The sequence below is a fragment of the Protopterus annectens genome, chromosome 3.part0, assembly GCF_019279795.1.
Source record: "Protopterus annectens isolate FY-2018-M chromosome 3.part0, PAN1.0, whole genome shotgun sequence".
NCBI lineage: Eukaryota > Metazoa > Chordata > Ceratodontiformes > Protopteridae > Protopterus > Protopterus annectens.
Genome location: NC_056731.1, coordinates 1,234,521,579 through 1,234,544,854, shown reverse-complemented (window position 1 = coordinate 1,234,544,854; position 23,276 = coordinate 1,234,521,579).

Sequence of the window (23,276 nt, the reverse complement as noted above, 5' to 3'; positions counted from 1 at the left end):
CAGGCTTTTGTGTGGTGTTAATAATGACACAGTGAGAGATTTTGCTTTGAGACAGTGATTTAACATTAAATAAAGATACTGAGATTTGGCAGATAAACAAGCTTACAGAAAAGTGTGCAAGTATGCTTACAAATGAGAATAGCTGTCGAAGGCACAGTGACAAAGCTCATGTTGATAGTATGCAGCATGTGGTTAAAAGAAACAGGCCCAAGCACATGGCAGGTACTGCAGGTCCTGTAACAGTCCCTGGGAAACCCTGAGTCTTTCCTGCAAATTCTAGAGCATGCTCAGTGAAGCATAAGATTGAGTCAGCAAAGTCAAAACATGCGCCCCTACCTAGCTTCATAGTCAACTGTCATAATTGTGGTGGTAATGAGGAACCCAAAAGAAAAAAAGTCTTTAACTTTTGGTCAGCAGTGTCATATTTGTGATAAATAAAATAATTTCAAAAGGTTTTGTAAATCAAATAAGGCACATTCTTTCATTGACAGTGCATTCCAAGAGGCAAGTTGATCACTTAGAAAGCTGCAACCCTACTTTTTATGTTAATGGTGTGTCTTTGCTTGGTGAAACAGTCAATGCAGTAGATTTGTGAGCAAAGAATGAAATCTTTTGTACTGTTTGGATTAATGGGAATCCCGTAGAGCTCAAAATACACACTGGCTCAAAGTCCAATGTTATGTGAGCAGAAGCATTTGCTAGAGTAAAAGCTGCAGAACAACTTAATTTGACAACGTATGCAAAGAGTGTTGCTTATGGTGATGAAGAGATTCAAACCGAAGGCTCTTTAGTGCTTTCATGTTATTCTGCTAGTAACAGCTATGACTTGCAATCTTTTGTAGTCAAGAGACACATGCACTCATTATTAGGCCTCAACGACAGTTTAAAAATGGAACTGCTTTCATTTAATAAAGAAGTTAATCATGTAAGCCTGCATGACAACAGCTCAAACTTCTGCCAATCTATTTTTTCTGAGTATGCTGATATTTCTGCAGACAAACTAGCAACCTACCAGTTGTGTACTCTATGAAGTTAGATGCAGAGGTCAGCCCAGTTATCAGCCCAGCATGGAACATTCCAGTAGTTATGCAGAACAGAGAGAAATCTGAGCTAGACAAAATGGTGCAGCTAGGAGTAATTTGTCCAGCAGAAGAACCAACCGAATGGGTATCCTCCGTGGTAGTAGCTCAGAAGAAAAGCTCGGATGATATCAGAATATGTCTTGTACCAAGAGATCTGAACAAAGCATTAAAAAAGGTCTTGTCATCTAATGTGCACAGTCTAAGAGGTTGCTGTCCTCATGCCAAATGTCACTGTTTTTTTCTGTCTTAGATGCAAAGATTTCATTTTAGAAAATCTTCATTGTTGATGACATTTGGTACACCATGTGGAAGAAACAGATTTCTGTGAATGCCATTTGAGATAAATTATGCCAGTCAAGTCTTTCAGCATGCGTGGAACAAATTTTTTCAGGCTATCCATGTGCTATTATAGTAGATAATATTAGGATGCAATGGTGAAGTTGAACATGACAGAAACTTCAAGAAAGTTCTGGAAAGAGCATGTGAATGGAATCTTAAGCTGAATCCTCAATGTACAAGCCTTGCAACTTTTCTTGGCATGGTTAACTATCTAGGCAAGTTAATTCCAGATTTGATTCAACTTTTATCTCTCTTAGCAGAACTGACATGCAAAGATGTAATTTGGTCATGATCAGAACACACCAAAGAGTATTTGATGTCCTGAAACCGAAATTTGCTAACCTGCCAACTCTCAGCTACAATGATGTTCACAAACTAGTTACTCTTTCCTGTGATGATTCTAAGTTTGGTCTAGATGCAGTCATTCTTCAAAAGGGTACACCAGTAGCCTATGCTTTGAGAACTCTTACCCAAACTGAGATGCAATATGCCCAGATTGAGAAAGAGCTCTTGACAATTGCGTTTGCATGTTCAAAGTTCCATGATTATATTTATGGTCGACCTATCCAGAGCGAAACTGACCAACAACATCTAGTTACTATTTTGAGAAAGCCTATGCATATAGCTCCAGCTAGACTGCAGTGTATGACGTTCAAATTGAAGAAGTACAATTTCAATCTTGTTTACAGAAAAGTCAAACTTTATCTTGCTGATACTTTATCCAGATCACTCAGGAAAACCGCAGAACAGCATAATGTTGAGCAAGTTGATTATGCGGTCATGGAAGTGAGAATTTTTTTTTCCTTACGTCTTGATGAACTCAGAACTCACACAGCTTCAGATCCAATTATCCAGAAACTAAACCACTTTATTAGATGAGGATGGTCTTCAAAGCAATCTTGTTTACCAGTGGAAGGGCAACAATATTTTCTTTACAGAGATGAGATTTTGTCAGACAATGGTATCATCATGAAAGGTCCTAAAGTAATTGTTCCAAAGTCCTTGCAACAAGAGTACATTAGTATTTTGCATTGTGGCCACCCATGAACTGATTCTACCAAAAAAAGGGTGAGAAGTATAGTATTTTGGTGTTCTATGTCAGGAGATATTGAAAAAGTACTTTTATCCTGTTCAGTATGCAATAGTACAAAGCTGCATCAACAGAAAGAACCACTTCACTTAAGACAGATTCATGAACTACCTTGGTCGACATTAGCCACAGATATCTTTAAGTGGAATGGTCAATGTTATTTGGTGCTAGTAGATGCTTTTTCAAATTGGTTCGAGACTGACCTACATCCCAACCTAACTTCCAATACTTTCATTACTAAGTTGAGGTGACATTTTTCTTTCCATGGTAGTTTGCCAAAGTTATTTCTGACAATGGTGCACAGTTTACTAGTCAGCATTTCAAGAGATTTGCAGAAGAGTGGGACTTTGTTCACATTACGAGTAGTCCTGAATACCCTCAGTCAAACGGCTTGGCTGAACATGCAGTTCAGAGTGCAAAACAGCTGTTAGAGAAATCCAGACGTGACAATACTGATGTTTTTCTCAACTTCTTAAATCTCAGAAACATTCCTCATGATAATCATCTTGGTTCACCTGCCCAGAGACTTATGATGAGACAAACCAGAACCACATTACCAATCAGCAGTAATTTATTAGTTCCAAATGCTAAGAACAACAAAGAAGTAAATGTCCAACTGTTAAAAAAGCATGTTTTCCAGTCTTACTATGGTAAAACCAGAAAACTGCTCTGTTTTTTAGAAAAACGGGAGATAGTAAGGATGCAGACCTCAAAAGGTTTTGATTGCATTGGATCTATGAAAAGTTTGTGTCAAGAGCTGAGATCGTACATTGTGGAATCACAAGGAATGGAATTCAGAAGAGATCAGAAGAATTTGTTACCAGTGTCTAACCAGTGTTACAGCATCTTGTCTGTGACAAAGACTCTAGTTCTCAGAGTGACTTGTCCCATGTTCCTATTCCAGAGAACATTCCGTCAGCAATCCCCGTTCCTGAGAAAATCCCTGAAACTCCTCAAGCAGAACATTCCCCAGTGACTGTCCCTGTTGCTATACCCAATCCTAAGTATTATGTCATGAGATCTCAAAATCTAGTTCTAGATACACGGCAACCTTGACATGACTTGTTTTTCTTTATTAGTGTCTGTATAATTGCATGCCTATTCAAATGTTATTGTTTATATAACACAGCTCAGTAAAGATGGAGGATGTAGATCAGTGTGTGTGTGATATGCCTTTAAGAAGCTTTCCAGTGAGTCAGCACATGCATATAAGTACAGAGCATGTGCAAGCAAGAGTGCCATTTTGAGTGAGCAGCCAGAGTGCGAGCATGCAAGTATGTAGTCAGTCAGTCAGTTAGATAGTTTGTTTAAGTTTAATATTCCTGCCATCCATCCTGATCTATTTGCATACAATAAACTACTTAAATGAATACTCAAGTCTCAACTTCTTCTTAATCCACATAAGAAAGAGCGACAGGCAGTACTACCTCTTCCAAAATATCTACCTCTAGCAATGTACCAACAAAGTTTAGTCCTTGGGCCTCTCCTGCTAGGCATTTACTACTCAGATATCAGACCAAATATTAAGGGTTTATGGGTGACCAAGTTTGCAGATAATTATAAACTAGGCATCATCATACACACCCCAGAGGACACCAAAATCCTCCAAGAGGGCCTTTCTCATACAAGTAACTTGTGTCAAAACGATAGAATCTAATCTAAATTTCAAGAAATGCATAGTGTATTCTTTGTCAAGCATGGCATCCCTTGTTAACTCTCACACTGACAACACACCCCCTGCAAGTTAATCACATAGTCAGGTCTGGGAACATATGTCAACCGTGAACTGTCCTTTGATCACCACATATCCATTATTGTAAGGAAGTTTTACTCATAGCACAGTTTATATGTAAAAGTATGGTGCCCAAACTAGGGATGTAATAATTCCACTGTTCTTCCCTGCCATTAGAATGTTCATTTAAGATAATGTCCAATTCAGTATATACCTGGCCAAATACTTGTCACAACTGGAATGACCATAATGCGTTTTCACTAAACTAAAAATCAAGTGCCTCAATCACCAAAACTGTGCGGACCATCAAAATCCCTATTCTCAGTATCATACAGACTACTAAGAGGTAACCTCTGCTTTGCATATACAGCCCTGGCAGACCCTGTCCCATCAGAAGTATTACACATCTACAGTTCTGATGGTAGCATGAACACCCACTCAAAGGATGTCTGTCTCTTTTGCATAGAACATGTTGGTGGGATACGTACAGTATGTCAAATAGAGAATACATCTATGGAATACTCTTCCACTCCACATAAATATAAGTATTTTCCTTACTCTACTCAGTTGTAATTTGGATGAATGGATGGGAAATCACAAAATCATAGGTTCATAGGTGTTTACTAGACTAATGAAAACAAGGGCCTTTTTAAGCCTAGCCATACATCCCAAATCTCTGATAAGTTCTGGTACCCTTGATAAGTATAAGCAGGTGCCTGGGAGATGAACCATTTACAGGTTGCCTGTGTCCATTAGAGACATAGGTGCCAATTTAGCACCTATGTCTTTACATCTCCTTGTCCTGCCCACCTCTGCATTATCTGTATGCAAATTTTACGGGTTAAAATCTATCATTGTAATGTAAGGCTAGGCTTCTTAATATCCTCACTGATCAATATCCTATTAAGTGCCTATGAAACTGTGACTGTATGAACCTTATTATATATTTTTTTATTAAAATTCAAGATACAGCTGTTCCTTTGAAAATACAAATGTTGTCAGCTTCTGTTGTTTCTCTTCTGTGTTGGTGTGCAGTCATCTATGTTAGCTCCCTTTCTTATACCTTTATGGTGGCTGATCTGTCTCTGTTCTGCTTTATTTTCTCCCTCACTTCTCCGTACACATACCCATGTTACTTTCCATTTGTGATATTTTATATATGACATACATTGTCTATATTAACTTTTTCATTGCTTTTGTTTACTGATAGTGTTTGTACAGTTCATGCAACTTTCTTGGTGATTAGCTCACTATTCTAGTTACATTTTGTTTTAACATCATTACATACCTCTGTATTGGCAGAAATGTTTCCACTACGTACAGATATGTCCACATTGATTATAACTGCAGCCAGACAAAACAAAGCATTTGAAGAACCTTCCACTTGAGGAAAAAAAATCATATGTGGGCAAGAACCCTTGCACCTTCCACATGGGGACTTGTCTACTGCACCTTTCTTATTTATGTCTACTAACTTATTTATGTCTACTAACTTACACATCCTCAAAGAGTGTAAATCCCAAACCCTAATAAATCACTGCTGACACACTGATACAAACTACAATGGCAATGATTTTCTACTGAAAACAGTGAGTTGCAGTTCAGGACAATATACATGAGAAGCTTAGGGAAACTGATAGGGATACAACCTCATCTTGTTGAGTTTTATAATGTTGTGAGGTAACAGACAGATATGGATGATTTTTAGTGTTTCAGTATGTTTTACACACCGAAAAATTCAAGATTTTATGTTTTGACCATATATATGCTGTGAAAGTTTCAACGTTTAACCTTTTGACATTGGTCTTTCTACATTCAGTCATTTTCATTAGGGATTTAGCATTGCACTCTTTGAACTACTCTTCATTGAATAAAAATGCCTGTACATTAGTCTGTCTCCTCTTATACTCATTATGAGCTCTGTTCACTAGCTCTCTATGTATGTTATACATTCAGTGCCTTAACTGGTTATTTGTAACTCCATTTACCTTGAAGTCCAAGTGATAGCTTAAAAAGATTGGATCAGACTGGTCTAGCTGTGAGGTTAACAAGTGCAAAGTATACAATTAAATAAAACAAATTTAGATCAAGGCAGAGCCCTAATGAGAAGGAAATGTATATGTTTCCTGATGCTGGTGTAAATATCCAGCACCCCTTTAACCCAGTCCATTTATTCATTGCAGCTCTCAATTGTGAGTGCCATTTAGATGTGGTATTTCAGCCTGGATTGACAGCTACATTTATGTCTCCTTTTAATGGTATGTCACCCTGAAACCCCTGTTTTACATCCCCAAACTTCCTGACATACTTTGTCATAAAAGCTGGCAGAAGATTAAGAGATCTAAATGTGTTAGTCTTATTAAAAATCTTCTGCATGAAATATATATATATATATATATATATATATATATATATATATATATACTGAAGAGAGAAGGAGCATTTCTAAAGAAGACCAGATAATATGAATATAAAATAATTGTTTTACATTGTAGATAGAAAGTTAATAAATTGTTTGAGCAGTAAGTGTCCGAGGATGTAACAAGGGTATAGCTATGCATATTCAATGTACTCAAATGAGTACATTTTCTCTGAGCATATCTCAGAAATACTATGGCTCATTAATTATAGAATACTTACAGAAGGGTCTCAATTAGGTTCTACTATTGTATAAAGCTATAGAAATCAACCATGCATGATAGGAGTGCACATCTAAAAATAGTCCTTTTTATCATTATAAGTGCCAACAGTTGAAGAACGTGAGTATTTTTATAACGTATAAAGGACACATCAATTTAAGCATGGAATACATTTTTAAATGAAAGATGAGTGGTGGGGGGCAACAGCACAAGGTCTGAGTGCAGAACATCCCTGTGCAGAAGTTTGAAAACATATTAGAATTCAGAAAGTGAATCACATGTATGTTAAAATCCTTGATCATTTCCAGCAACAGACTATTGAAACGTGACTAGATGAAACCCGGTTTTGCCAAATGTACTGTTTCAGAAGTTAGAAAGGGAAAAATAAAGGGAACAGTTTTATTAGATTATCTGTAGTGATGTGTAATATTCAACAAGAGTGACAGATATGCATTAGTATAACAGTGTGCTGGTGAATAGCCGCAGTTGACACACATATATAGAACCACACATTCAACCAATTCATTTCATTTTACTTACTTTTCTGTTCAGAGAAATACTACCTTTACATTTTCTATACATAGCCATGTTTGGCATTGTTTACATTTACCGGAACATTTTTGTATCACTATAAATTGTTTCAGCTGCAGTTAGATTGGGGTACTGGTTTCCTGGCCAAACCCAGACAGCAAACTCTGCCTAGCATAGGGAAAGCTTTAAAGTGAAAATAAAATATATCACACAATAAAAACTTCTCTAATTAATATGTCTTAAATTTCAAATGATGCCCATAAAGAAACACCCACACAAATAATACAGTATATATAACTAACTACTAGCATGCATCTTGTGGCACTTACAAGCTTACTTACTTACTCAAAATGTTTACTAATCGGCTGTGAAAGCCTCTTACGATCCCATTTCTAATAGCCTAACTGTCTAATCTATTCTGTGGGATTGCTGTCCTACTTACTTCACTGAACTACTCTGGGTTAAGACTCCAAACTAACTTAGTTAACTCTGCTTACTCAATCATTTCCCTATTATATGCAATAATTCTGTAGTAACTTTGCTAGTTCTGATTGCTCAGTCATAACATTTCTTCCCTGTTTTGATTACTTTATTACAATATGCTCAATTATTCTAATCACATTTTAGTTGGTTCACATTTAATTGTTTGTAACAGTAGACACCATTTTATTGTTTTTCTCAGAGAAATATCCACAGTCAATTTATTGCAAGCACATGCTATATAGAATATTTAAATTGCTATTAATCTGAAGCATAGTAAAACTGTTGAAAACTGTTGAACCTGAAACAAGGTACAATTGTTGAAACTAAGTTAGTAAAATATTGAAACTAAATGAGAGTTACTGAACCTTTTCACTTCTTTCTCACAGCTAATTTAAAAAAGCTAACCTGAAACTGTCAACTGGTACCAATGACTGTGATGCCACTATCCGAGGTATGTTAAATGCAATAGATACTAAGATGAATTGCATCATTTCCACACTTGTACCACTGCTGTTGCTGAATATAATTGCATCTATTGTAACCACACTGTAATAAATGAAGAAATGTACATCTGTTAGATCCTTGCAGCTCAATTCATGGCTAAAAAGGGTCCAATGACTAACTGGTCAAAAATTAATTTAAATAAATAAATGTAACAACCTTTTTCTCTAACCCAATATGATGAATAAATAGACACATTCACAGATGTGTGCATATGTACATACATACTTTGACTGATAAACCATAAACAGGCTAAATCTAAAATTGATTTAATTAGGAGATGATGTGGGTATTAATGGCAGAAGAATGGGAGGAAAGAGTAGAAATCTACACAAATAAAATTTTAAGTTCTATAATTTAAAAGGTCACAGCATGTGAGTCTGTGTATTTGAGTCCAGTTACTGAATGGGATTTAAACAGACATAATTGGATTATTTATGTGTGTTTTTCTTGACAGTTATAATAATAATAATAATAATAATAAACAATACTAATAATAATAATAATTATTATTATTATTACTATTACTATTATTATTATTATTATTATTATTATTATTCAGAGGTGTGTAAGGGATTTCTCCATATGTTTAAAATGCCAATATAGTTTTAACACTATCTAAAATTATATTCATTTTGTTAACATAAATATATTATAACGTAATTAATTTGTATTCAGAAGCATTTTCTAATTCTTTTAAACAAACTGCTCTTTAGTCACATAGTCCCTTATTTAAATAACAAATGAAAGGATAATTATGTACAACATTCTATGCAATTCAATTAATTCATAAAAGTACACCATTCTTGTTACATTATACTTACAAAGAAATACCTCTGAGCAGAAAGTGCCCTTTTTCAAAGGTTCCATAGGAAGATTGATTTAGTAAGGAGCAATTAAAATAAGAGTAGATGCAGTGCATAATAGAGACCAAAGTACAGATCAATTACTTGCAATTATACATTTTATATTTTGCAGTCACACAACTTTAAAGATTTAGTGTAGCATACCCTTATTTAGTCACATATAAATGCAGCTTTATGAGGACAGCCAGTGTTTAAAACAAGGGATTAGTGAAAATCACTCTATAAATAATAAATAATGATGTATGTGGTGTTAATTTTGTATTAGGATATAATACAATCATTCTTCCATTTCTTTTATGGAAGTTTTGGTTTTGTAACAATGAAAAATAAGAAATAGAAATAGTTATATATTTCTCTGCTTTATTTATAAGATAAAAAAATCAAAAATTAAATTAACATTGCAGAAGTTTTAAATGATGATAGTCCAGCATATGCTCTAGGAGTAATTGTGGTACACCGACACAGCTCTGTCATTTACTTAACAAAGATTTTCAAATAACTCATTAAAAACAATTCAGATAAAATGTGTTTCAGAAGTGGAAATATGTCATTTGTAAAATTAAACTGCATTTAACAAAACCTGGTTAATAAAGACAATGCGTTGTTATTTACAGTAGAAACAGATTATGCAGTAACTAAGCATTGTATACCCTAAAAATGCATACAACATGAAGCAAAATAAGTCCAAGCTACAGTATGGTGAATACATTCTTAAATATAAGTGGATATATGGAGTAAGAGAGGAAGAAAACATTATCTTATTGAAGTATGTTGCATTTAATGTCCATTATTTCATGAAGAATTAAACACATTGAACTACACAAAGTTTTTAAATATGCAACCATTAAAACTCTAGTGATATGATACTGTTAAAACTCTTTATTGCTGTTTATCTAAGAGTGGCCATAACTCATGATGGAAAAGACAATGAAGAAAGTGAAATAAGGGGACTAGTAGTTTTAAAATTTACAAAAACAAAATAAGCAGCTGAATGACGCAGTGAAAGCGTGGCAACACACAGACTGTAAGACAAAGCTGAGTTGCTTTGTGAACCTGAATATTATCAGTGCAAACCTTTACATGTCTTATAATAAACAGTAGTAATATACTAAAACAAGCTATGAAGGCTATGAGGACAGCGTCAATGTACCTAGTCACCATTTCGCTTTACTGATTTTTCTTCATTAGCTTTGAGAAAGCCTGCATAGTGACATGGTACATACAGCACTGATTCTGTACATTGGAATGTATAGCAAGACTTTTTAATTACATGAGCCGCATCCTTATATCATCCATCTCATGCAGCTCAACTTAGTATGTCATGTGCTCTATTACTGTGCTTCTTAAGCAGAATAAACATTTCTTTGTTAAATACACATCTGTACTCAATGCCACTTTTCATCTGTGAGGGGCACAAAGGATCTGTTTCATATTTCTGTGAGTCACATGCCATGGTCTGGGCACCATATGAATTCAGAATACAGTTTGGTTTAAGAATGCTGCTCACTCAAGTAACATTTTAAAATGGGTTTGAATGCTTTACAGCAGTAATACCTTCATATCATCTGTAACAGGGCCTACTTCTTCACTTTTGCCTAAGCCTACTTACTCTGCTCTTGTTTGGGTACTCCATGTCTGAGACACATCTGCAAATTATTTTGATACTTTGGCATTATCAGCTTTTCCTACCACAGCTGTGACCTAAATGCTGTGTTTTGCAAATGCATTGATTTGCACTTAATGTAACCTACAGTAATTCTGCTCACTTGGTTCTTCTTGAGTCCACCACATCTGCATAAACCTCTGTCATCAGTGAAGAGGAGATGAACTGATTGGTTCTGCTCTGTCTGTACACAGGAATGCCTATTACATATTTACTGAGAAGCACGTCAGTCATTACCAGTCATGAATATAGTTTACTAATCTTTTCCCGTATTCCTGACATTGTTCTTCTCACTGCATATCTCTGTATTGAATTCCTCAACCTTACCACATGACATTTCTTCTGATCTGACCTATTATCAGCTTATGCAGACTTCATAGCTGACCATGTGAAGAACTGAGTCAAGGGAATGTGTCATGTAGACCAGATCTGTCTGCATTCCTTTGTCCATTTTCTTGCAACACAGTCATAAAAGTTGACTAGGTTGAACTGAAAGTTTGTTCTTTCCATTACCCATGTCAGTTATTGCTCTGAAATAATTTTCCTCTAAAAAAGTAAACATGATTATTTTTAGGACTATCTTCTTGATTTTCTTCATCACCACTTTCAAGATAAAAAGTTGATCATTTCTCTTCCTTGTACAAGGGTACGACACTTGCTATGCTCCAGTCTATGTATGCTTCATTACTATTCACTGATAATGTCCGACAGGAAAACTACAAGAAAACTTGTCAGATTAATTATAATGTTGGGAGGACTCCCATCTGATGCATGTGTCATAACCTCTCTTAAGGCAGCCATTTTACTTCACCATCCTTCTCTGAATGCTATCATCCATTCACTGCTCTTCACAGTCTATAATATCTTTCTCTCACAATGACCCCCCCCCCTCCCTCTCCTTTTGCTGAGTTAAGAAATAGGCAAATTATTCCTTCAGGGTCTCTACTTTATTTAGTCTTACCTTAAATTTAGCTCATTATTTCGCATACAGGGTTGTTCTATCCCCTCCCCCCATTCATTTGTTCTGCTTTTTACCAAAATAGCAGTTGTTTTCTCTTTTGACCCCTAATGCATGCTCAATTTCCAACTGTACAAATGCTGCTCTGACTGTCTTTGTCACCATTCTGCTTGATTTTTTGTTACTGTGCCTCTTACTCTAGCCAAATCTCTCATTTATAAGTCTCATATGTCCTTTTAGCCAAATCACTAGTCTTGCATATCTGTGGTCAAATTTGTCTTCTCCTCTTTTTTCTTCCTTTTTGCCTCTTCAAAAAAATAATTATCCTTTGCACTTTGTAGCCTACCTTCATCCTTGATACTTTTCAGCAGCATGCTAACCCCATTGATTTGGTTTCAGTCTCTTAATTAATCTTTGATCCTATCCCCAAGTTCTGCATATTCTACTTTTTAATGCTACATGCCATCATCTTTAGCTTTAATTTCTTGTCCTTCATATCACACTAGACCACATTTTGCAATGATCATTGCAGTCTAACTGTGTCTTCACCTGGATGGCACTGACCACATTTATCTTGGTTAAGAACACATCTGGAATCATTTATTTTGCTGACACAGTCTAGTTCTAGCCAGATTGATCACTCATGGTATAAGACCTGAACCAGCTCCCCTCTTCCTGTCTAACCAGGAATGCAAGTTCTCCCATTCATCTGCTATGAAATTCAGACCTCCCCCTCCTCTTCCTTCTGATTCATTACTTTTCGTTCTTCCCCAAAACTTGTGATTTTCATTGTGACACATCTACTGGATCATGGATGTGACAACCTAAACTCAGCCTTCCTCTTCATCACTGATCTGTTACACCCTTCAAGGAGTAATGTTCTATACTCGCTGACTTCTTATTTGCTCATGACCCATTAAAACCTCTGTCTGATTTAGGACTGAAGATCCCTATTTGTCTGTATTGTCTTCCGAGTGAACTAATTATCACCTCTGAAAGCATGAAGGAATGCAATTGTTTTATGACTTCCAGCATCTGCCAAAGATCTGAGGTCTATGTATTTTTACAGGTAGATGCTAAATACTGCCAGCTTTAGCAGTGGTGGGTTTACCTGGGAACTAGGATTCAGATAACAAGAAGTAATGCCATTCTGCAAGCTGTGCCAGCAGTAATATTTGAGATATTGATTTGAAAATTCTTTTAGTAAGACAGGGCATTCTGTATTCTGTCTTGAACCTGACAACAACTGGAAGATCCATTCACCACATCTGCCTTGCTTTATTAGACAGTTCTTAGGTTATAGTATAATTCCCTTAGATTCAGTTAGGAATATAATAAAGCTTTGTTTAGAAGAATTTCTTTATTTATGTGAGCCTGTACTGCAATGTTATTTTAAATATTTTCTGTGATTTTTGTCATTGTGAATATATATTTAGTATTGTCTTGTTCTTTTATTATTTATTATTAAATATATTTAAACCTTTAATTGCAGCTGATCTTTGTAGAGCTATTTAGGTTTTGAGAGTACTTGCGTATTTATTTGGTGACACTGTGTGGGCCACTCCTAATAGCCTTGCTCTTCGTCAAACTACCATTTGTATTAATATTAATATCACTCAGTATATTGGGGACCCTTGGAAGAGCCTTAAGTAGCTGGCAGGAATGACTGCTGGCAATAAAAACTGACTTGTGCCAGCCTTTTCCAGGTGTGTGTGTGTGTGTGTGTGTGTGTGTGTGTGTGTGTGTGTGTGTGTGTGTGTGTGTGTGTGTGTGTGTGTGTAATTCAAACCTCAAAGGGTGTGTGTGTCAATTACCTATTACAAAATTGAAGTTACGGAACTTCAAATACCATATGGTCGACACCATATGATCAAAGTTCTGCAACTTTGAAATTAAATAAAAAATAAATAAAAGAAAGAAAACTTACCTTGATGGGTTAAAGCAGGGGGGCAAGCCACCCTGCACCCCCCACACCCCCGCTACTTAAATATACCAACTCCTAGACCGACTTTAATGTACTATGGTGCAGAAAGGGAAGATTTCCCTTTCCTGCACTGTAGCGCGATCTTGGAGTTGGTATATTTAAGTAGCTGGGGAGGAGGTGTAGGGGGGCTTGCCCCCCTGCCTACACCCTTTACTTTTTCAATTTTTTTATGTTTACTTTGACGAATTCGAGTTTTCAATTGTTCAATCATTAAAGATCGACCTTTAGTGATTCGAACAATTAAAATTCGATTTAGCAATAGGAACCCGTATGTGTCAGCTACTTGGGCAGGGACACAAAGTACTAGTTCGACAGAGAGGGTACTGGAGGTCTTGGCTTGATCACTCAGCAGAGATCTCAACTGTATAGTTGTGCTAGTGGGGAGTCTTATTGGGGATCTTGAGAAAGAGTGAGAAACTGGCCCCAGACTGACTGTGGCTGCTGTGTGCTCTTAAGGGAAATTGCACTTGATACAGAGAACTGCATCTGGAAATACTGTATATGTTATTGTCATGTTACCAGTGGTGAGGACTGAGGCTCCCTGATTACTGGTCCAGTGGGGGGGTGTCACATACTCATCTACAGATTCATTTGATTTTACCTAGCAGTTAATTAGTTAAACTTAATCTAGGTCTTTGTGATGCCACAAACAAAAATAATTGCACTTTTTTGCTTTAAGTTTCATTTCAAAAGTTGATAAGTGAAACTTAACGTGAGGTTAGAACAAGCGTATGTATAAAAATATGTCTTGTAGAAACAGAGAGTAAGACTGCATCATATCCAACACAGTCACTTAATTTTATGCCAACAAAATTTTGAAATAATAGATGTGGTTTCCTTCTGTGGCTAAAATGTAATGAACATTTTAAAAGTTAATGTTTTAATATATATTTAAATGTTGTTTATCAACGTTCATTTAGAAATTACATCTAAGAAGTCTACAAATTTAAATAAGTATACAACTAGTCTTCCAAGACTATCTGAACTATAACTCAAAAGATACAAACATTTATAAAACAACAAATCTAATTTGCCTTTTTAAAACGATTTTATTAGAATAACACACTAGTAAATAAAGATACATGCATGTGAAGTGCAGTCCCACAATTTATACAATGTGACTCTGCATTAACACTGACAACAGTAGCATAATTGGTGCATCCTTGCCATTTAATTCAGTTTTTATCTTAGCCCACTGTGTAACAAAAACAAAATTATATTCCAAATACAACCTTGTCATCTATTGTGAACATGAAAACAGGTAGGAGAAAATGGATGATAAAAACAAGTAAATTCAACCAGGTAACAGTTGGAAAGTTTGTAGAATGTTTGTTGAGATTTCAAATGTGTATGAGTTTTGCTACTGACATCTATGGTATTCATATTTTGGGGGTCATTTCATGGGCTGCATTATGCAGTGTATTTTCTCTTTCTGGGTGCAATTCCAACTCTTACTACTTATTAACCAATTATATTTTTACTAAAATTCAACAGCATGGTAAAGTTATAGTTCAGCCTATGGTATTTTCTAAGAAATCTTTCTTAAATAATAACTTTTTAATGAATAATTATTTCAGAACCAGACAAATCTGAACTAGCAACTAAGTAATTAATAAAAAAACAAAATTAGCTTACCTACCATGAAGTTATATAAAACGTTTTCATCTTTTCAATAAAAAGTTAGACTTAGTTAAATGAGATGAAATATTGTTTAATTGTATTGACCGAGAATATTATATAGACTGTATGTGTAGCATTCATAGTACGGGACTTCATGGCTACATAGTTGTTATGATGAAGAGAGCCTCTAAATGTATTTACAAGTAAGCCTAGTGCAGGTTATTCACCTTAACTAAGAAAAAGTGAAAGTATTTCAAAAAACATAAAGACTTACGGCGAAAGCATAAAGTACCTAAAGATAAGTGTTAACGTATATACAAAGTATTACATGAAAGACAGGATTTATATGTATTCGGATATCGCAGATAGATGCAGCTATGTGCATAAAAGACTTAAGGCAAGCCGGGGACTGTGCAGTTTTTTTATTAATATTTAAATAAAATAAAGGGAATTAATATGTTTTATATAGGGGTATTCTTATGTGGACACCCTGTTGATTGCTTTAAAGAATGGAAAGGGGGAAATAGGAAAGGTTGAAAAAAGGAGAGACACAGCAAAGCGGGAGATGTGGCAAGAACACTTCAACAATGTTGTGCTGTAGGAGGTGGGGAGGAGGAGCACTATGTTTTTCATTGGGGATAGACCCCCCCCCTATCTTTCAGTTTTTTTTTATAAGAGGGTAGTGTGTGTGGAAAGTACATAAGTGAGTTTAGAACAGAGAGTAAGGGAAGAAGGGGTGATGACAAGTGGTGCCCAACAAGAGTCCACAGTCCACAAAGCCTTAAAAGTTTCAACTGACGGTGGTGTTAACATACAAGACCCCGATGTTAAGAAGCCAGGGGCCTAGGTTGGTGAGGTGGTTATTGCCAACTGGGAAAGCTAGTCTTTAACCTGCTGAAGAGATGCCTGGATTAGCTGAAGCCATCCATACCTGACCTGCTGTAGCATGTCCTCAACCAAGTCACAGTGCCCTTGTTCACTGAGGCTCTGCCAGGCTGCCTTGTGCCACCACCTTCACAATGTGAGGACATCCCTGGATGGGGAGAGGGTGAATGAATGCTCCATAACCTGGGAGGTACATGGCAAGGCTGTTCCTATGGAATTTAAATTTGCAAAAACTAAATAAATAAATAGAAATGGGAGAGAAAGAAAAAAATAAAAAGAAGTAAAACAGATGGATAATTAAACGTCTTTTGTGTATGTCTGTATCATGTTTTTTATATGCAGTAATGATGCAGAACAAGAGATCAAGGCAGAGGAAGGACGACTTCAGCCATGAAGAACATATCCTTATGGCAGCCCTTAGGACATATGGCAAATGTCTGTTTTGTAAAGGGGCAGGGAGCAAACAAGTTGAGAGGGCAACAGCCTAGGATCAAGTTATAATCAACATTAATGCAGCTGATGGAAGAAAATGCACATTAACACATTACAAGAAGAGGGCAAATGATACTTAGGACATGCTAGATGCAAGGCAAGGCAGAATGCTATTGCCTATACCAGTACAGGGGGGGGGATTGGGGGTCTCCAACAATTATCCCTTTAACATCAGGTGAGGAATACCTCCTGTCCATTAATGGGAATGACTATAACACAGAAGATGATGGCACTGGAATAATCAGAGGAGGTGTGAATACTGGCTGCTACCAATGTCTTGTGTGCTCAGGCAGGTTGGTTTAAAAACAGTAACATACATTTATATAGAGAACTGAATGCTGACATTGAGTCAATTACAATAAAAACATGTAGATTACTATTAACAGGTAAACCTTTCACATCTACACAGAATAAGAATGAAGTTAGTGTGCATGGTGTGTCTCCCATGCCTTCTTAATAAGCATACAGTAGTGTTTGCTACATCTTTATTACTAATGTTTTTAAATAATTTTATAAGGACAGCATCACACAGTTCTACTTCAGCAATACATTTTGGGGATATCAGCAGCAGAATGGTTGCTGAAGATGATGATAAGGATGATATCATACTATATTTATGAGACAGACTGAAGAAAGTGGCACACAGTCCCCAGGTTTAATCTCAGGATACAGGAACAGATTCCCACGCACGTACGGCAATGTGTCCAGTCCAAAAAACAACTGAATGTCCAAAAACCAAATGGGCCAGCCCTAGATTCCACACAAACCTTTAATATAAAAATTGTTTAGTGGGCAAGAATACCCATAGATGAATATACAAAACTCATAACACTCAAAGGGTGACAAAGCGTACCCGTTTCAGCATAAAGCCTTCATCAGTGCTATCTAACAAATAGTATCACGATTAATGTATATATAGAGCAACCAATTATTGCAGCACACAATTAACCAATCACAATTGTTCATTGAGTCCTGGAGAAAATAAGCCACCTAATGTAATTATCCGCATTCTTTCTTTAAGATCCAAAAGAGAATGTACATTTTCTAAAGATGTATTTTGTTTATATATTCTGTCTATAATTGTAAACCTAAACCTAGCAGAAGGATGTATTACCTGATGTTTGTATAACACATTTGTATTTCTATGACATTTAATGTCAGTCATATGTTCTGATATTCTAAGTTTAACTGGGTGAGAAGTTTGCCCAACGTAAAAGGCAGAACTAGTACAATTCACTAAATAGATCACCCAATCACTACTGCAGTTTCCAAAAATTTTTATATCATACACATTGGAACAATTAAAATAAGTGAATGAGCTTGGTTTAAAGACCATACTGCAAAACCTACAGTGTCCACATGGAAAACTACCCATTAATGAGCCTCCTTGTAATGTAGTTTGTAATCAATTGTGAACTGCCTGATTTCCCTTTTTGTAATTGTTGAATCAGTCCCCCATATTTTCTCCCTTCTATATCCAAACCTACATCTAAATGGCAAAATCTGAGCTATTCTATCCTCCTTATGTAGAATTTCCCAATGTTTATGTATAATATCTTGTAAATACCTGGTATTGCCCCCAAATTCCATAATAAATCTGAGATGTGAGTCAGATTTTAAACTTTTGTTCCTGTATGAAAGACTCTGTTTTCCATTAACTTCTTGGACCATCTTACTTGCTAGCTCTACATCATGTTTTCGATAACCTCTATCATAAAATCTACGGGTCATGTCACATGCCTGGAAATTATAATTGTCCAAAGTAGAACATATTGAGAATTTGGAATATTCTTAATAACATGGGGAGGATGACAACTGGAGGCATATAACAAATGACTAAACTGAGGATATTTCCTGTAAACATTACTACTGAGTGCACCATCTTCTAATATTTTAACCTCAACATCTAAAAAAGTAATGCTCTCTCAATGGTAATTCAGTGTAACTTGAATCCACCATTTATTTTCATTGAGATACTCAATGAACTCACACAAATAATGTTCAACTGACCTCCATATTAACCAACAATCATCTAAATAACAACGCCAAATGTCAATCTCCCCAGGAAACAAATTATGACTAACGTCATAAATTAAATGATGTTCAACATAGCCCATGAACACATCCGCATAAATAGGTGCAAAAGACGCTCCCGTGGCAGTGGCCTTCAGTTGTAAGTAACAAACATTATCAAAATAAAAGGCATTTTTATTAAGCCCGTGTTCTGTTAAGCACAAAAGAAATATATTGAATCCAAGTGGATAAAGGGAGATTCTAGAAAGCCAAAAATCCAATGCTAATAGACCTACCCAGTGTGGAATATTTGTATAAAGTGCACTAACATCTAAAGTGCATAATAACCAGCCCTTTTCCAACTGTATATTGTCTATGATATTCAGAAATTGTGTGGTATCCTGAATCTGTGCTCTTACATGTGTCAACAATGGTTTCAGATATTTATTCAAATATTCTGAAAGGGGTTCCATTAAGAAACCTCGTCCCAACACAATAGGTCTACCCAGAGGTTTTTCATAATTTTTATGTATTTTGGGTAGCATGTAAAAAATTTGTTTACCAGGATTCACCACCATAGGATGGTATTTGTTGTGCTTGGATATAATGCCTTCTAAACAAGCCAAAGTTAAAAAAATCATCAATTTCAGATTTAAAATGCTAGTAGGATCCAAATACATACGTTGATAATATTGCTGATCTGAAGGTTGACTAATTGCTTCATTGTAATACATATGCCAATCCCAGATGACCCCTGCTCCCACTTTATACATTTGGTTAATGACTACATCCTTATTCTTGCTTAGTCTGTATGGAGGCCTGCGTTCATCTCTAGTAATATTATCCTGATAATGTTCTACATATTTAACATTAGAAAAATGTAACTCTTTCAACATCAGATTTTGAAAAAATGGCTGCATTTTTGTTCATAGGAGTACAAACGTAGAGGTCCTAAACCTGAAATTGTATAAATCCTCAACATACAGCTCAGAATTCTCAAAATATAATTTCAAATTACTTTACGGCAAAAGCTAATAACATCTTGTGCAAAAGAAAATTCTGACACCATAAACTTGGGGACAAAACCCATACCTTTATTCAACAAATTCTGTTCTACTTGTGTGAGTTCCAAGGAGGAAATATTGTGAACATTAAAACAACCCTTTATTTGTGTGTTAATACTGCCAACATGATTTCCAAACTTTTTCCTGCTTCCTCTATGTTTCCTCCCTCCCCGCCTAGATCTCCTAAAGGGAAATTAACATTACCTTTTTTGACAGGTGGGGAACTATGTAAAACTACTCCTTCATTATCTGTATTAGAGGAAAATTCATACCCTGAAGTATCTGATGTAGATTTGGTATTTTTAAATATAGATCTCTTTCTTTTTCTTTTTAAATTGGGCTGAAATGAGCCTGATTTGTTATCATTAAACTGAACTGTTTTCTTAAATACAAATGGTTTGCCTGCGGAATAGTTCCTAACGTCCCTCTGAGACTTTTTAATCATTCTTACATTCAAATATTGTTCTAATTGTATCAAGCTACCTGAAAGTAAAGAGACATGTTCTTGGTACATATCATGATCTTTATATTCTTGCAATTTAGTGCATAATTCCCCTATACTCTCAGTCAGAGATATAATTCTGTGTTCATAGATTTCTATCAAAATGTTGACAAAACTCATGGAAGATGAATGTTGTACTTGTTGCCGTTGAGTTAATAAAGTTTCATCAACCCCCTTAACAAATGGTTGTGCCCTGTCTCTCAAGCCTCGTGGGGTAATGTTATTGTTTGAATATGCCTTAAATAGTCTAAGATGCCAAATCTGAGTTATCATTTCCTTTATCTCACTGGTTAATCTGATAAATAGATCTTTACAAGAGTCAAACTGGACTGAATCCCCCACTTCCCCTTTGGTTGATGATATACAAGTTTCAAAAATGTTTATATAATCTCAATCAGCCAAAAGGCCTTGAGTAATATTGGTCAGATCCATGTTAATGCTCTTATACTGACCACAGAAAAAAATATATGAACGAGGAATGCAGAGCTCCAGCTGTAAATGATATATATATAACGGTAATTCAAAAATTGACTTTTAATTGTTCCAAGGTGTATGATATAATTTTTTTGAAAACTGCAGCAGTGATTGGGTGATCAATTTAGTGAGTTGTACTTGTTCTGCCTTTTACATTGGGCAAACTTCCCGCCCATTTAAACTTAGAATATCAAAATATATGAGAGACATTAAATGTCATAGAAATACAAATGCGCTATACAAACTTCAGGTAATACATCCTTCTGCTAGGTTTAGTTTTACAATTATAGACAGAATATATAAACAAAATGCATCTTTAGAAAAATTACATTCTCTTTTGGATCTTAAAGAAAGGATGTGGATAATTACATTAAGTGGCTTATTTTCTCCAGGACTCAATGACCAATTGTGATTGGTTAATTGTGTGGTGCACTAATTGGTTGCTCTATATATACATTAATTGTGATACTATTTGTTAGATAGCACTGACGAAGGTTTTATGCTGAAACCAGTATGCTTTGTCACCCTTTGGGTGTTATGAGTTGGGTATTCATGCCCACTAAATCATTTTTATGTTAAAGGTTTATGTGGAATCCAGTGCTGGCCTGTTTGGCATAATGTCAGGATCTCACACACCACAACATGTTAGTAACTCTGCAGAAAGTGACAGTGCATCACAAAGTCATTCACATGCTGACATCACACTCTGGCTTGTACAGGGAGAAACATGGACCTCTACACCAGTATCTCCAAATCCAAACACTTTCAGGATGAACCACAAAAAGCACCTTAGATCCAAGAATGTTGTCACGAACAGTTTAATAGCACAGAAATAACACTGAAAAAGAATAACGCTGACAATGTTACACAACATGTTTTCGTCCTTAACTTCATCAGATGAAATCACCCAAGTGAACTTACCTTATATACATATGCAATTAAAAACATCCAATAGTAATACAGGTCTAATTAAAAGGCAAAAATAATAAAATAAAGAAGCACTACTGTGACATGTCATACCCAATAGATAATATAAAACTGAATATACCTATAAATATAAATATGGGATTGCTGAAATAAAACATGAAATATGTACACTATCTTGAACCTATCTTGTTATAAAAACAAATATAAAATGCATATAAATTCATATAAAATGCATCACAATACACAAAGAAGTGTAAAATGATGAGTTAATGGACATGTACTTATAACTTAGCAGACCTCAGTTTCAAAACTGGAATGAGGGAAATCATTTCATTAAGACCTGGTGGTCTGTTGGCCTCTAATGTAATTTGCCAGTATAGTTCTCTATATTCTACAAGTGTTTCCCACATCCCCCCTCTGGGGTCAACAAACACAGTTTCTAAAACAAAAAACTTAAAACCTGCTGATTCACATGTAATAGTATGTTTGTATAGTGCATTATTTTCTTTTTTAATCCTAATGTCATAAATGTGCTCATAAATTCTTTGCTTGAGCTTCCTTTCACTTTTCCCAACATAGAATGAATCACATTTTGTACAAGTAGCTAAATATATAATGCCTTTAGTGTTGCAATTTACAGAGGTACCTAATGTTAATTTCTTTTGCCTACTTGGTAAATGTAATGACTCACCTAAAATAAGGTGTGAACAATAACTGCACCTTCCACATTTAAACAAACCTACTTTCTTTTTAGTAATATTTTCAAACATTCTTTCATTTGTCCCTCTCTCTAATATATTCTTAATATTGTTACCCCTCCTATAAATAAATTTCAATTCATTGTCAAAAATGTGATTTAAGTCAGATAACCTGGCAAAACTTTTCCATTGTTTGTCAATAACCCTTTTAACTATTCCTGACTGCCCATCGTATGTAGTAATGATACCTGAATCGTAGTTGACAGCACTATTTACATTACTTACTTCTTGTCGTACACTAGTTTCACCATTACTTAGAATAGGTGCAAACTTACCCCTTCTCTCACCAGTAACTTCACTACATATCTGGTCAAATAGTTCACTCGGATAGCCTCTATTAAAAAATAGACTTTTCAATATTTCACATTCACTGTTGTAAATAGTGTCATCAGAAGTCATTCTACTTAGGCGTACTATTTGACCCTTCATCACACTTCTCTTCTGATGAGGTGGATGCAAGCTAGTGTAGTGTAAATATGAATTCGAGAAAGTCTCTTTTCTATATATTTTAGACTTGAAACCATCCTTGGTCTTTATAATATTTACATCCAAATAATTTAACTGTTGTTTATTAAAATTGCGTGTTAATTTAAAAAAATTAGTTGTTCCGTTAAGAAATTCAATAAATAAATTAAAATCATCCTCATTTCCTTTCCATAAGAAACATAAATCA